The sequence below is a fragment of the Danio rerio genome, chromosome 17, assembly GCF_049306965.1.
Source record: "Danio rerio strain Tuebingen ecotype United States chromosome 17, GRCz12tu, whole genome shotgun sequence".
Lineage (NCBI taxonomy): Eukaryota > Metazoa > Chordata > Actinopteri > Cypriniformes > Danionidae > Danio > Danio rerio.
The window spans coordinates 6,917,380-6,930,231 of NC_133192.1; the positions used below are offsets into that span (position 1 = coordinate 6,917,380).

Below are 12,852 nucleotides of genomic sequence, written 5' to 3' on the forward strand. Positions count from 1 at the left end.
TATAGCATTAATGAACATCAGTAACTCGCCAGTAACTTATTTAATGCATGTTCCTGTAGGGAAAAAATTGTAAATAATTGGAAATCCGGCGACCGCAATAATCAAACCCTTGGGAACAACTGTGGTCGGAACCAAAGTTCACAGGTCTGTGTTCCCTGAACTGCTATCAAGCGATGGACGTCTTCATTCTGATTGCTTGCCGCCGAACCGCGTCATAGCTCATTACCATAAAGTTGACTTCATTTCAACTCTCCTCGACGCTCACGCCGGCGAAGATGCGCCGCGCTGCTCCTCACCGCTTATCGCCGCCGGCTCTCATTGAAAATGAATGACTTCCGCCTACTTTGACGCTCTCACCGCTTTCGGTGTGAACGTACGGTCACTGTCTCTGTGTGTGGTGTGTGTGTGTCTGCGCTATGTATGTGTGTGTCTGTCTACGCTATGTGTGTGTGTGTGTGTGTGTGTGTGTGTGTCGCGCTACGTGTCTGTGCTATGTGTGTGTGTGAGTGTGTCTGCGTGTCTACGCTATGTGTGTGCGTGTGTGTCTGCACTGTGCAATGTGTGTGTGTGAGTGTGTCTGCCTGTCTACGCTATGTATATGCGTCTGTTAGTGTGTCTGCCTGTCTACGCTATGTATGTGCCTGTGTGTGTGTGCGTGAACTCGTTGTTGGTAAAGTTCTTACTGTAGTATTTCTCACAAACGTTACGTGAGATCTGCTTCCTGAGGCAGCCGAGGGCGTGTTGAGGCATGTTGCTGACAGGCACGTGGGATCGGTGGGCGGGGATGACAAGCCTTAAAGGCCCAGTGCAAAAAAACAGCAACAACCTTTTCCCAGCTATAATACAGACATTTCAAACAGCTCTAATAAATACTCTGATGGGTGTTTTGAGCTGAAACTTTAAAGACACATTCTGGGGACACAAAAGACTTATAATAAATATGAAAAAAGGGGTAAACTATGTGCCCTTTAAAGTTCATTTTCACAATAATACCACTGTATAGCCAACCATGTGCTGTGTTTGTTCCTGTCATTTTTCTGATTTTTTTGATACAATAACCTACTCTGCAACACGGGATTCGCCGTTTGTTTACAACTAAAGGAAGAAGCAGCAGAGACTGTTATGTATGGGACTATGTCAGTCTTTGACAGGGACTTTGTCAGTGACTGTTTCAGTTTATATAGACCAGTTTCTTCCTCCTCAGGATCATGACATGTAAGTGTGATTAAAATAGTTGCCTCGTTTTCTGTAGTTTGCAAAATATGTATTTAATAGTGTGTTGTAACTTGTAATTGCTCTGCGCTCCTTGTAATCACGTATCTGTTATAGATCAGTGCTTGTACTGGTAAATCTGGGGCTATTCACATATAACGTAAAAAGCATGTTAAAAACTTGACGCGTGCTTCTTCCTTTATTCATTTAAATGCATTTCTGAACTCGCGATCCTCAGCTGTTTGTCTTTGTTATGGCCACCATCAGCTGTTCCTATAAATGCATGGCGCTGCCAATTTTCAATTAGTTCAACTTTTGCCTCTGTGTGGATTAATACTGAATGTGTGTCAGTGTTATTGCTTGGGGTTAGGGTTAAGAGTAGAGTAATATGCTGGTGTTTAACTGCATTGGACTCTCACATACTCTGTTCTTCCTTATGGCCGTGGTGGGCGTTTCTCTCTGTCTCGCGCTGAACCCAGTCAAGCAATCACAACAGACTGGGTCATCAGACCGATCAGCGCAGATTAGGTTTACGCTAAGAAAGAGTTTGGGAACAAATGAATCGCTGAACGAAACAAATGGGAGTCGTTGAGATTATTAGGTAAAAATTAGGGATGCCACTGTTCTCAATATAATATTGAACCATACGGTACGACCTCCACGGTTCAATACGCGTTTGTGAATTGCGGAATCTCGGTTTTGCGTTTAAATAATTTGTGCATTTTATATCTCCCCAAACTGACTGTGTGTGCCTCCAGGCCCGTGCAGAGACCATCCAAAGGGCATGTGCAGGATAAATCTTTTGAAGAGGAGGGGGGGTGGGGGGGGGGGGGGGGGTTGGGCAGGGGGGATGGGGGCAGTTGTTGTTGTTGTTGTCGCGCGCGTACTGAAGAGTGGTGTTGTCGCGCGCGTTCTGATCAGCTTTGTTGTCTCGCGTGTACTGTAAAGTGGGGGAGGGGGGGTTTGAGCGTGCATACTTAAGAGCGGTGTTGTCGCGCGCCTACTGAAGGGCGGGACGGAGGGTGTGTCGCGTCACGGGGGCACTTTTGATAATTTTGGAAGGGCACTTTCTATCCATGACTAAAAAGGGCATGTGCACTACACAGGTTGAGCCCTATGTGTGCACGTGCCTGTGTGCCTCTAAATCCATGAGCTGAGATGAGGAAACTCCTCCCCATGAGTAAATATCCAATCACTATGCTCTAAAGTTAGAGGGTGCTTGACCATCATTCCACACTTTAACATTGCGAGCGGCAGTAAAGTGAGGCTGAAGCAACAGTACAAGGAAGCGCCGGCGATGTGAGGCATCAATACGAGAAAGCGCTGACGTCTTTTAAATCTGCGGTGTGTTGACATTTCGGTTTTGCTGGTAAGGCCAATAAAAGAAACAACAGTTAACAAAAAATAACCGTGTGCAAGCATTGTTTTACACGTATAACCATGACTGCACATCTGCAGCGCCATCACCCAGCAATATCACTATCTGAAGGCAGGATAGCAGAGATAAAGTCTTCCAAATAGCAGCAATACCTTGCTGAATCTTTCAAACAAACATACCCAACTGGTTCCAAGATGCTAAAAATTTGCAGCCGTTTTCGGTGATGGAAAATGTGGGCTTTTGTCATCTTATAAAAGCACTCGTTCCGCGCTACAGACTACAGTCTCGCATTTTTTTCAGCACCGAGATAATTAAGATTGTTCAGGGCTCAACAATAAGGACTGCCCGATGGCCCGGGGCCAGCGTGTGAGATGCTCGGGACAGTAGACAGGATCGTTACCGGCCCGATCGGGCCACTGCTGCCTTGTCACTAAAGTTTCATTTGCCTGTGACTATTTGTCAATTGTGTGCAAATACAGTTTTAGAATTGAGAAACAGTTTGTGTTTTCAAGCCTTCAAATGCTACCTTCTCGGTTCTTCTTATCTGATTGGATGTTGTGAGCACGTTATTAGTACAGGGAAGAGACAGCAACATGGCGGTAACATCAAATGATGATGCTAAAGGAAAACATTTGTTTCTAACGTCTTGGAAGCAGACATATACGAGCGTACACCATGACTAAAAAAATTAAGTGATGAACAGTTCGCCGTCAGTTCGGCCGGTCTTTAGCCATCTTTTGTTTGAAAACACTTTGAATTTTGCTCATTGCACATTTATTAACATTTTTAAATATTTTAATTCTGAATTTACAAACATTTTGACACGTTTTTGTTTCATTTGTGGCTAAGAAATTGCTATTAACGTTTTTTTTGGTGGGGCCAGTGAAAATATTGGCAGGGCAAGTAAAAATCTGAACCACTGGTCTGATCGGGCCAGTAGAAAAAATCCTTAGCGTTGAACCATGTGGTTTATTTATGTTTACTGAAGAACAAATATGTTTATTTGAAATGGCCAATTTATCTCTATTAACTTCACATGTATGGTTATTTTCAAAGTGCAGGATTTTATGTGTTCCCCAGTTTGTACATGGGCTACCATCAGCTGTGAGATTTCAGTGTTGATTTTTTTATACAGTACTCTAAGAACTAGTGTACTTTTCTTAGCTATTATGTAAAACAAAATGAGTATTGCAATAAATCGTTTTTATTTTTTTTCTTCTTAACCTCTTACTGTTACTATTGCCTATAGAATTTAAAAAAACCACATGTGTCAAGCCATGAGAACCGAACCGAAAGCCGTGTTAAAAAACCGAGGTATTGAACCATGGGCTAACTGTATTGTTGCATCCCTATTAAAAATAAATGCATATTATAAAGCAATGAAAGTGTTTTTTGACCTTGCAGTCATATCAGAATGTTGTTAGAGACACTCAAAACCAAAATACGACCTTTTATAATGTAAAATAGGGGCTCTTTAAAAGCAGATGGTGCTGTGTGGTTGTGCAGAGGCACCGCAGGATTCAGAATCATTCACTGTAGGCCAGATTCACAGTCACTTTCATCTCAAGGTGACCTTAGAAACTGCATATAAATCAATGCGCTTGATGCACCAGGGCCACCTCATTGAACAGATGACTTCTCAATCCATAAGGAGGGCTCATAGAGAATATCCACTATGAAATCAATTATTCTAGAAATTATTCTTGTCATTACAGATGCTATAGTTCAGCTAAATGGCCTAACATGCATGCCAAATCGTTTCATGAAGCATGTGATGGGTTATTTTTATATATTATGAAATATAATAAAAAGTATATTTATTATAATTTTTAAATACTTTAATGCTATATTGTATGTTTCTCATTGTTAATATTTTTATTAAATTTCTGCCTCAAATATAAAGAAAGAAAATTAAAAATGAATGATATCCATTAGAAGGGTATTATTTGCATATAATATATAGTATTATGGTATGCAATACTTATTTGAGGGCGACACGGTTGCTCAGTGCTTAGCACTGTCGCCTCACAGCAAGAAAGTCGCCAGTTTGAGTCCTGGCTGGGTCAGTTGGCGTTTCTGTGTGGAGTTTGCATGTTCTCCCCGTGTTGGTGTGGGTTTCCTCCAGCTGCTCCAGTTTCTATCATAGTCCAAACACATGCGCTATACTGTAAGTGAATTGAATAAACTTAATTGGCTGTGTATATGTGTATGAATAAGTGTGTATGGGTGTTTCCCAGTACTTGGTTGCAGCTGGAAGGGCATTTGCTGTGTAAAACATATGCTGCATAAGTCGGCGGTTCATTTCGCTGTGGCGACCCCTGAAGAATAAAGGGACTAAGCTGAAGAAAAATAATTGAATGAAATATAGTAAAAAATATATTTATTATAATTTTAAAATACTTTAATGTTATTTTGTATTTTTATTAAATTTTACCCCCAAATATAAGGAAGAAAACAACAAAAAAATATTTATTATTATAATATTTGCATTTAATATTTATAAATATAGTACTGTAATATAAAATATTTACTTGAAAATATTATGATTGACGATTTTACATAGTCATTAAATGGTGGTTATATTTCATCCTAAGGGCTGCACAATTAATCGGGAAAAAAAAATGGCGATTTCGATTCGACCCTACACACGATCTTAATTCAGCAAATTACCGAACCGAAAAACCGAACATTTTCTTTCATAGACCATCTTTCATGACCATTTAAAAAAAAGGTCAGATGTTAAGGCGACTAAACCTTTTCTCTTTTAGGTAAGTTAGGATTATCAAATTTGTTTCTGTTATGCTTAATAGTAGAATAATGAGAGAGATTTTTTGAGAAATTGTTATAATTTTTCTTGAAAGTCAAGTTTACAAACAATAAGATTATTCTGCCTCTGAAAAAGCTCAGATGATGGTGTCAAGGTTTTGGAAGTCTCTGATTGGCTAATTGAAAACATTTGAGTTAATTAGAAGCACAACTGTAGAATAGCATTCAAGGGAAATCTCAAACACACTGCTTCCTTGTGTGACAACATGGGAAAATCAAATCAAGCCAGAATAAAAAAAACACAATTTGCTAAATTACACTGGGGAAAAGAATAATATTGGAGACATGTCCTGTGGTCTGATGGAACTAAGATTGAACTGTTTGACCATAATGACCAGTGTTACACTTGGAGGACAAAGGGGAAAGCTTACAAGCCTAGGAACACCATCCCAACTGTGAAGTATGGGAGTGGCAGAATCATGTTGTGGGGCTGTTTTGCTGCAGGAGGGACTGGTCCACTTCACAGCATAGATGACTTCATGAAGAAAGAACATTATGTAGAAATACTGAAGCAGTATCTCAAGACATCAGCCAGGAAATTAAAACTTGGCCACAATTGGGTCTTCCAAACAGACCATGACCCTAAGCATACTGCCAAATTAGTTCAAATGTGCTTTGAGGACAACAGAGTGAATGTTTTGGAGTGGCCATCACAAAGCCCTGATCTTAATCCTATAGAAAATTTGTGGGCAGAGTTGAAAAAGCTTGTGCGAGCAAGACAGCCTACAAATCTGACTCAGTTACACCAATTCTGTCAGGAAGAATGGGACAAAATTCCTTTAAGCTATTGTGAGAAGCTTGTGGAAGGATACCCAAAGCATTTAACCAAAGTTATACAGTTTAAAAGCAAAGCTAAATAAATAACAAGGAAATGTATGTAAACTTTTGACTGTCTAGAACAGGGGTCACCAATCTCGGTCCTGGAGGGCCGGTGTCCCTGCAGGGTTTAGCTCCAACTTGCCTCAACACACCTGCCTGGATGTTTCAAGTATACCTAGTAAGGCCTTGATTAGCTTGTTCAGGTGTATTTGATTAGGGTTGGAGCTAAAATCTGCAGGACACCGGCCCTCCCGGAACAAGTTTGGTGACCACTAGTATAGAAATTAATAAAAAATTCAATTTAGCAAATGTAAATGATTAAGGTAATCCAAACGGACCTAAAATAGTAAATGTTTAGTATGATTCACCATGAAACATTTAAAAAAATGTTTGTTCCTTTTTTTAGAGTGTATGTAAATTCTGATTTCAACAGTATATGCGACTCCTGCAGAAATCATAATGATGGATGAGCAACATGTTGCTGTACCTCCATGTAAACTGAATATTGAGTAGGGGGCGTGGCTTTCCTTTTGAGCATCATTCCCTCATAGCAAACTAACGGTAAGAGGGGTGTGGCTTAGAACAATGGTTCTCAAAGTGGGGGTCGGGACCCCCCGAGGGGTCGCGGGACAATGAAGGGGGGTCGCCTGGTGGTTTCCAAAAATCTATTTAGTTTTATTAAACCATAAGAATTACCATATTTTATCCATAACCTTCTGAAGAGAAAAAAAATAGTCGTTTATACCATATATAGTTACTATAGTAGCTTATAGTTACTACTTCTATTGGATTGCAACCCCTGGGGTAATTGCATTGTATTAAAGACACAGCAATAGCGTCAGATGCAGCAGATTTCATAACACCTGGTTAAACTTTGTGGCCCATTTACAGCTCTCATACATAAAAAAAAAAATTAAAAGAAGAGTAGACTTGGGTTCATTGGTGTGTGTGTGTGCCATTGCATGCAAGGTTTCTGTATTTATAACCACCTCAGAGGATATTGGGGGTCACGAGTTACTGGCATTGTCATTTTGGGGGTCGCGGCCTGAAAAGTTTGGGAACCCCTGGCTTAGAATATAGTGACTGAACCTTTCAAACTGACATCATCAGAGAAGGACCGCCCACCCTAACTGCAGAAGCAGATGCTCAGACTGTAATTGAAGATTACTATAAAACGTTTTTAAGTAGACTAACTTGCACGGATTAATTGTTCGCCTAATGAACTATAATGTGCGATAGCAAAATCAACAAATGTGCATGCAATGGCCGAGAGACTGTTTAGATGAGGATGATGTTGATGAAGATGGATGAGGACTGAAATCACCAAATGGTCTTAATGAATTCCCTACAGAATGTTACGTTTTCACACACAAATACCATGCAACGCTTCAACCTGTGACATTGTAATACTCAATATTCACTACTTTTGACTCACACTTCACTACTCGTTCTACATTTTTGGGCAAGTAATGTTACTTTTAATTAGTATGATTTTTGAGTACTCTTTCCAACACTGGTGGGCAGATATAAGCGCTAGAGAGCTGAAAACGTATTTTCAATCTCAGCGTTTGGTGCATCATTGTCTAAATGTCATGTTTGCAGAATAAACACAAACTAAGCCTGCCATCGGGGGTCAGAAAGCAGACAGACTTGCGCTTCTCTGTTTATGCAATCCCGTTGTCACTGTCATGTGTCTGACGCTCCTGTAGACTTCAGTGAAATCTCTAGATGATTAAAGAAGCTTTGCGTTCTATCCTTAGCAGCCCAAGACTCTGATTAGTGATCTGACCCATGTAAACTTGTGTTCCCATAGCAGTCGAGCGCTCGGATGATGCCGGGAACGCTGCTCTGCATGCTCAGATTTTCGGTTTATTTTCGCCCTTCACGCCGCTTGTTTGTATAGCATCAGATATGGTCATGCATTCTGTGAATGTAAGTATGTTGTTTTGTGTTTCATTTCTTATGTAGATGCTCTTTTTATGCTCAGATGCACTCCTGAAATCATGCTGTGTTATGTGGCAAGGTTTGATTTTTTTTTTTTTATTAGTAATGAAATACAGTGAAAAATATATGATGGCTATGAAAGGGATGACTTTTATGCTCACACATAGCTCACAAGTAGAATTAAAACCTAATAAGGGATTGTAAAATATGTCATTTTTTAATAATCTGGACTGTGATGAAATGATTTGTTTGATTTTATGTAAATCAGATACTTTAATTTATTGAAATGTTTTAACAATAAGACTACTGAAGGAGAAAGACGGGTTTGGTCTCAGTTTAATGCTGATGAAATGATTTTAAACTAACTTTGCTCGGAAATGATGCTCTTGAATGTCTTTTTAATGTTGGATTAAAGTGCCTATTAGGGACTAAGACCTAAATGCAATTTAAACTAGTCTGTAATTGTTTCTCCAAAGTGCCTGAGATTAACCTTTGGATTGGAGCCAAGTTTTAAACTACATAACGTCATTTAAAAGTGCATTAGAAGTTTCACTGAAAAGCTAAAAATTCCTCAATTACACTTTTCATCACAGTAATGCAGCTTTATTTATGAATATATATACACTTTAGAGCAGGGTTTTTCAAAGTCTAAGACAGTGGGCCTCCCTTTTGACACAACTTATCCATTGGCGCCCCCCTCCTCCCAAATACCCACGCACACACGCGCGCACAAAAAATTCTGGAGGTTTTCCTGCTACCTCATCATGCTTGGTTTCAAGGTGTCGCCAAAGTTTAGCGGGTCTCATGCTGTCATTAGCCAAAATATCTTGACAAACCACACATAAAGGTCGTGGTTCATCAGCTGGTCCTGTCCACGTAAATCCTAAACTCAAATACTGATCATCATATAGTCGTCTTTTGGGTTTAAGCCCTAAACTTGAAGGCTTTGAATCGGGGGGTCTCAGAAACCGATCCATTGTATTAGCAGGCATATACCTGTATTGGCGGGCTTGCCAAACAGAAGTGAATTCACAGCTATGGCCTTCTTGTTAAAAAAGGTTTTCTTATTTTTGACTTATTATTTTTTTTTTTTAGCTTTGTTCAATTAAAACGTTAAAAAATATTTAAAAATACATATAATAATGAAACTTAATAATTATATTTTTATTATATAATATTTTTTGCCGCGCCTCCCCCGACATGCTCTGGCACCCCCCAGGGGAGGCGCGCCTCACACTTTGAAAACCCCTGCTTTAGAGTATCATGTTAGTACAAAATTAACCGTTAGGGCAGCATGATATTGGAAAAATCTGACATTGCAATATTTTGTTTTGCTGCTATACATACTGTATTGCGATATGAATACAATTTCCCCTGATGGCTTGAATTGCTTCGTTTGTAAAAATAAAAAAAATTGGTTGGGTTGGTTTTATGAGGTGTAAATGTAAATCATAAATAAAAAAAAACTGTAAATTGCAAGAATAATTACAATAGAGCAAAGAAAAATTGTGCCCAAACGCTTTACACTCTTTTGAAATGCCTTTAAAACGCATGCAAATGATACGCTTTCAATCTGTTTTGGTTATACAATGCCATGAATCCACAAATCATGTATTCTCAATGGTTGATCGACTATAATACCAACTTAACATTGCATATCCTGCGATGTGACTATCTCCGACACACACATTGAGATATCGATGCTGAAACGATGTATTGTGCAGCCCTACCAACCATACTGTACCAATGTGATTACACTGTACACTGAAAAAAAGTATTCAGAGATGATTCCTTGGATTTACTAAATGTTTTTTACGTTAAGTGGTTGCAAACAATTTATTTGTGTTGAATTTAAACAAGTTGAACATTATTAAACCTCATTTGTTTTAATTCAACACAAATAAATTGTTTGCAACAGTTTTGCATGCAACACTTTTTTCAGTGTATTTGTATTGCTGAACTTTGCCTTTAGAGACTTTTATCATTTCAAATTTTCATCTGTTCTACCATCTCTGATTTAGTGATTTATTTATTTTTTTCAAGTATCTCACTTTGTCCTATTCATCAGCATTTAAGTATGGATAGCATAGGATTTAGCTTTGGGAGAATTAAGTAAGAAAGATTGAGCTTATATTGTGGAATATTTTGATTATAATCTGTGGTTTTTCATTAATTAAATCTGTTTTTAATCACATTTCTCTCTTAATTCATATTTTGTGACTGTAATTGGAAAAATACTGAAAGTCTTTGTTAATTTTAAAGTGAGATTTTAAAGCCAGATGCTAATGGTCTAATCCAATTCAATGATTTATGCTTCAGACCTGTAGATTGGCTGAATGGATTTTTAAAAATGGTTAAATTTGAGGATTTTTAATATGAGCCGATTTGTAAAATTAGCCTATTCAAGTAATTATAGAGATATATAATTTAGGTCAGAATTATTAGCCCCCCTGTTTATTTTTCCCCCAATTTCTGTTTAATGGAGAGCAGATTTTTTCAATACATTTCTAAACATAATAGTTTTAATAACTCATCTCTAATAACTGATTTATTTTATCTTTGTCATGATGACAGCAAATATTATTTGACTAGATATTTTTCAAGACACTTCTATACAGCTTAAAGTGACATTTAAAAGCTTAACTAGGTTAATTAGGTGAACTAGGCAGGTTAGGGTAATTAGACACGTTATTGAATAACGTTATTGAAAAAAATAGCTTAAAGAGGCTAATAATTTTGCCCTTAAAATGGTGTTTAAAAAATTAAAAAGTGCTTTTGTTCTAGCCAAAATATAACAAATAAGACTTTCTCCAGAAGAAAAAATATTATCAGACATACTGTGAAAATTTCCTTGCTCTGTTAAACATCATTTGGGAAATATAAAAAAAAAAAATAATCAAAGGGGGGGGGTAATAATTTTGACTTTAACTGTATAAACCAATATTAATTGTAATTAATTATTTATACAATGAAGACTCCGTGTTGACCAGGAGCCAGGGCCGGAGTGGGACTCCTTTTCAGCCCTGGAGTTTCCAGCCTTAGACCGGCTCACCTCAGTTCACGACACATATATTAAAATAGCGTAATTTCCAATTCAGTTTCTAATGACATGATCACGTCTTCCTCAAGGAAACATCCAACTTCAAATGTTTTTCATAAATGTGAGAACATTAAAAGGTGGCTAAATCTCCAACACTATTCTTTAAAAACATCAAAATGTCCTTTCCTATATCTGAATATATATTCTGTGCTAAATTCTTTATGGATATCCAGTCCTTTGTAACGGTGATCGCACAAAAACTAAAAATAAAATATTTACACCTACATAAGTAACCCAAACAGTGTTGTATGTCTTAACACACACAAAAACGAAAAATTATTCAGGTGAGGTTCGAACTGCTGACCACAATGGCGCTGTTATATGGTGCACCTGAAATAACAGATTTATTAATGTAGTGAATCATCTAATTTTTATTGAGCAGGTGTAATATTCATTAATACAGTGGTTCTCAAACTTTTTTCATCAACTACCACCTTAGAAAAAAATTGTCTCTCCAAGTACCACCAAAATGAGCAGTATTGAAATACAGTAGCGTAGTAGGCCCAATAAAGCAGCTACAACTCTGCACAGTTAAAAAACCGTGGCAGATTACCTCAGAAATATAGACTATGTCATATATGGCATATTATATACACATTTTTGATAAATTTTGAAATATATGTAGCATGTACATGACATATTTCATTCCTCCGCATATAAGAGGGAAGCCCACGTACCACTAGTTGTACACGTACCAAAGTTTGAGAACAACTGCATTAATATATGTTATTCAAATTCTTATTTTCACCAAGGTGCCGCTGTTTGGGGTAGAATGAGCTGCAGGCTGCATTTTGCTCATGGGGCTGCGAGAAAATAAAAAGAGTGGGGCTGCGGCAAAATAATGAATAAAAGAGTGAGGCTATGGTCAAATAAATAAATAGACAAATAAAGTGCGATTGCTGCAAGCAGCAAGGGACATCGGCCCTAGTGGCCAATAAACAGACCAGCCCACCGGGAATTCTCAGCGTCCTCCTGATTAGCCAATCTGGGCCTGCCAAGAGCCACACTTCCATAATGGAGTGAAAGTTTTTAAGGCCTGTGACTGTGTGAACATTTCAGGAGAGTTTAAAGGAACACCACTTTTTCCCATTTTTAATCTCATTTTTTCATTCATTCATTCTCTTTTGGCCCTCTGTTATTCATCAGGGGTCACCACAGTGGAATGAACCGCCAACCTATCCAGCATATGTTTTACTTAACGGATGCAACCCAGTACTGGGAAACATACATACACTTTCATTCCCACACACACTTATACACTTTGGCCAATTTAGAATTTTCAGTTCACCTGTAGTGCATGTCTTTGGACTGTGGGGGAAACACCAACATGGGAAATACATGCAAATTCCACATAGAAATGCCAACTGACCCAGCCGGGACTTGAACCAGCGACCTTGTTGCTGTGAGGCGACAGTGCAGTCACCATGTCACCAAGGTCTTTTTACTAAACAGACTATATATATATATTAATGTATATATATATATATATATATTGCGATCTGAATATCATTTCGCAAGATGATTTATATCTCTAGATTAAATTAATTAGTGATTTTATATTGATTGGTGTTAC

At 38.2% G+C, this 12,852-nt stretch overlaps 1 protein-coding gene across 3 annotated transcripts in view; it reads left to right on the forward strand.

Moving 5' to 3' along the window:
• Window positions 1-12,852, forward strand: part of rp1l1a (rp1 like 1a) — a 53,960-nt gene that overhangs the window by 16,667 nt on the left and 24,441 nt on the right. The window contains exon 1 of one of the 3 annotated variants that reach the window (XM_005169808.6): window positions 7,890-8,167. The exons of the other annotated variants lie outside the window; for them this stretch is intronic. The gene's annotated coding sequence lies outside the window, so the exon portion shown is untranslated. Of the gene's footprint in view, window positions 1-7,889; window positions 8,168-12,852 lie in introns of those variants that run through there. 3 annotated transcript variants of the gene reach the window in all.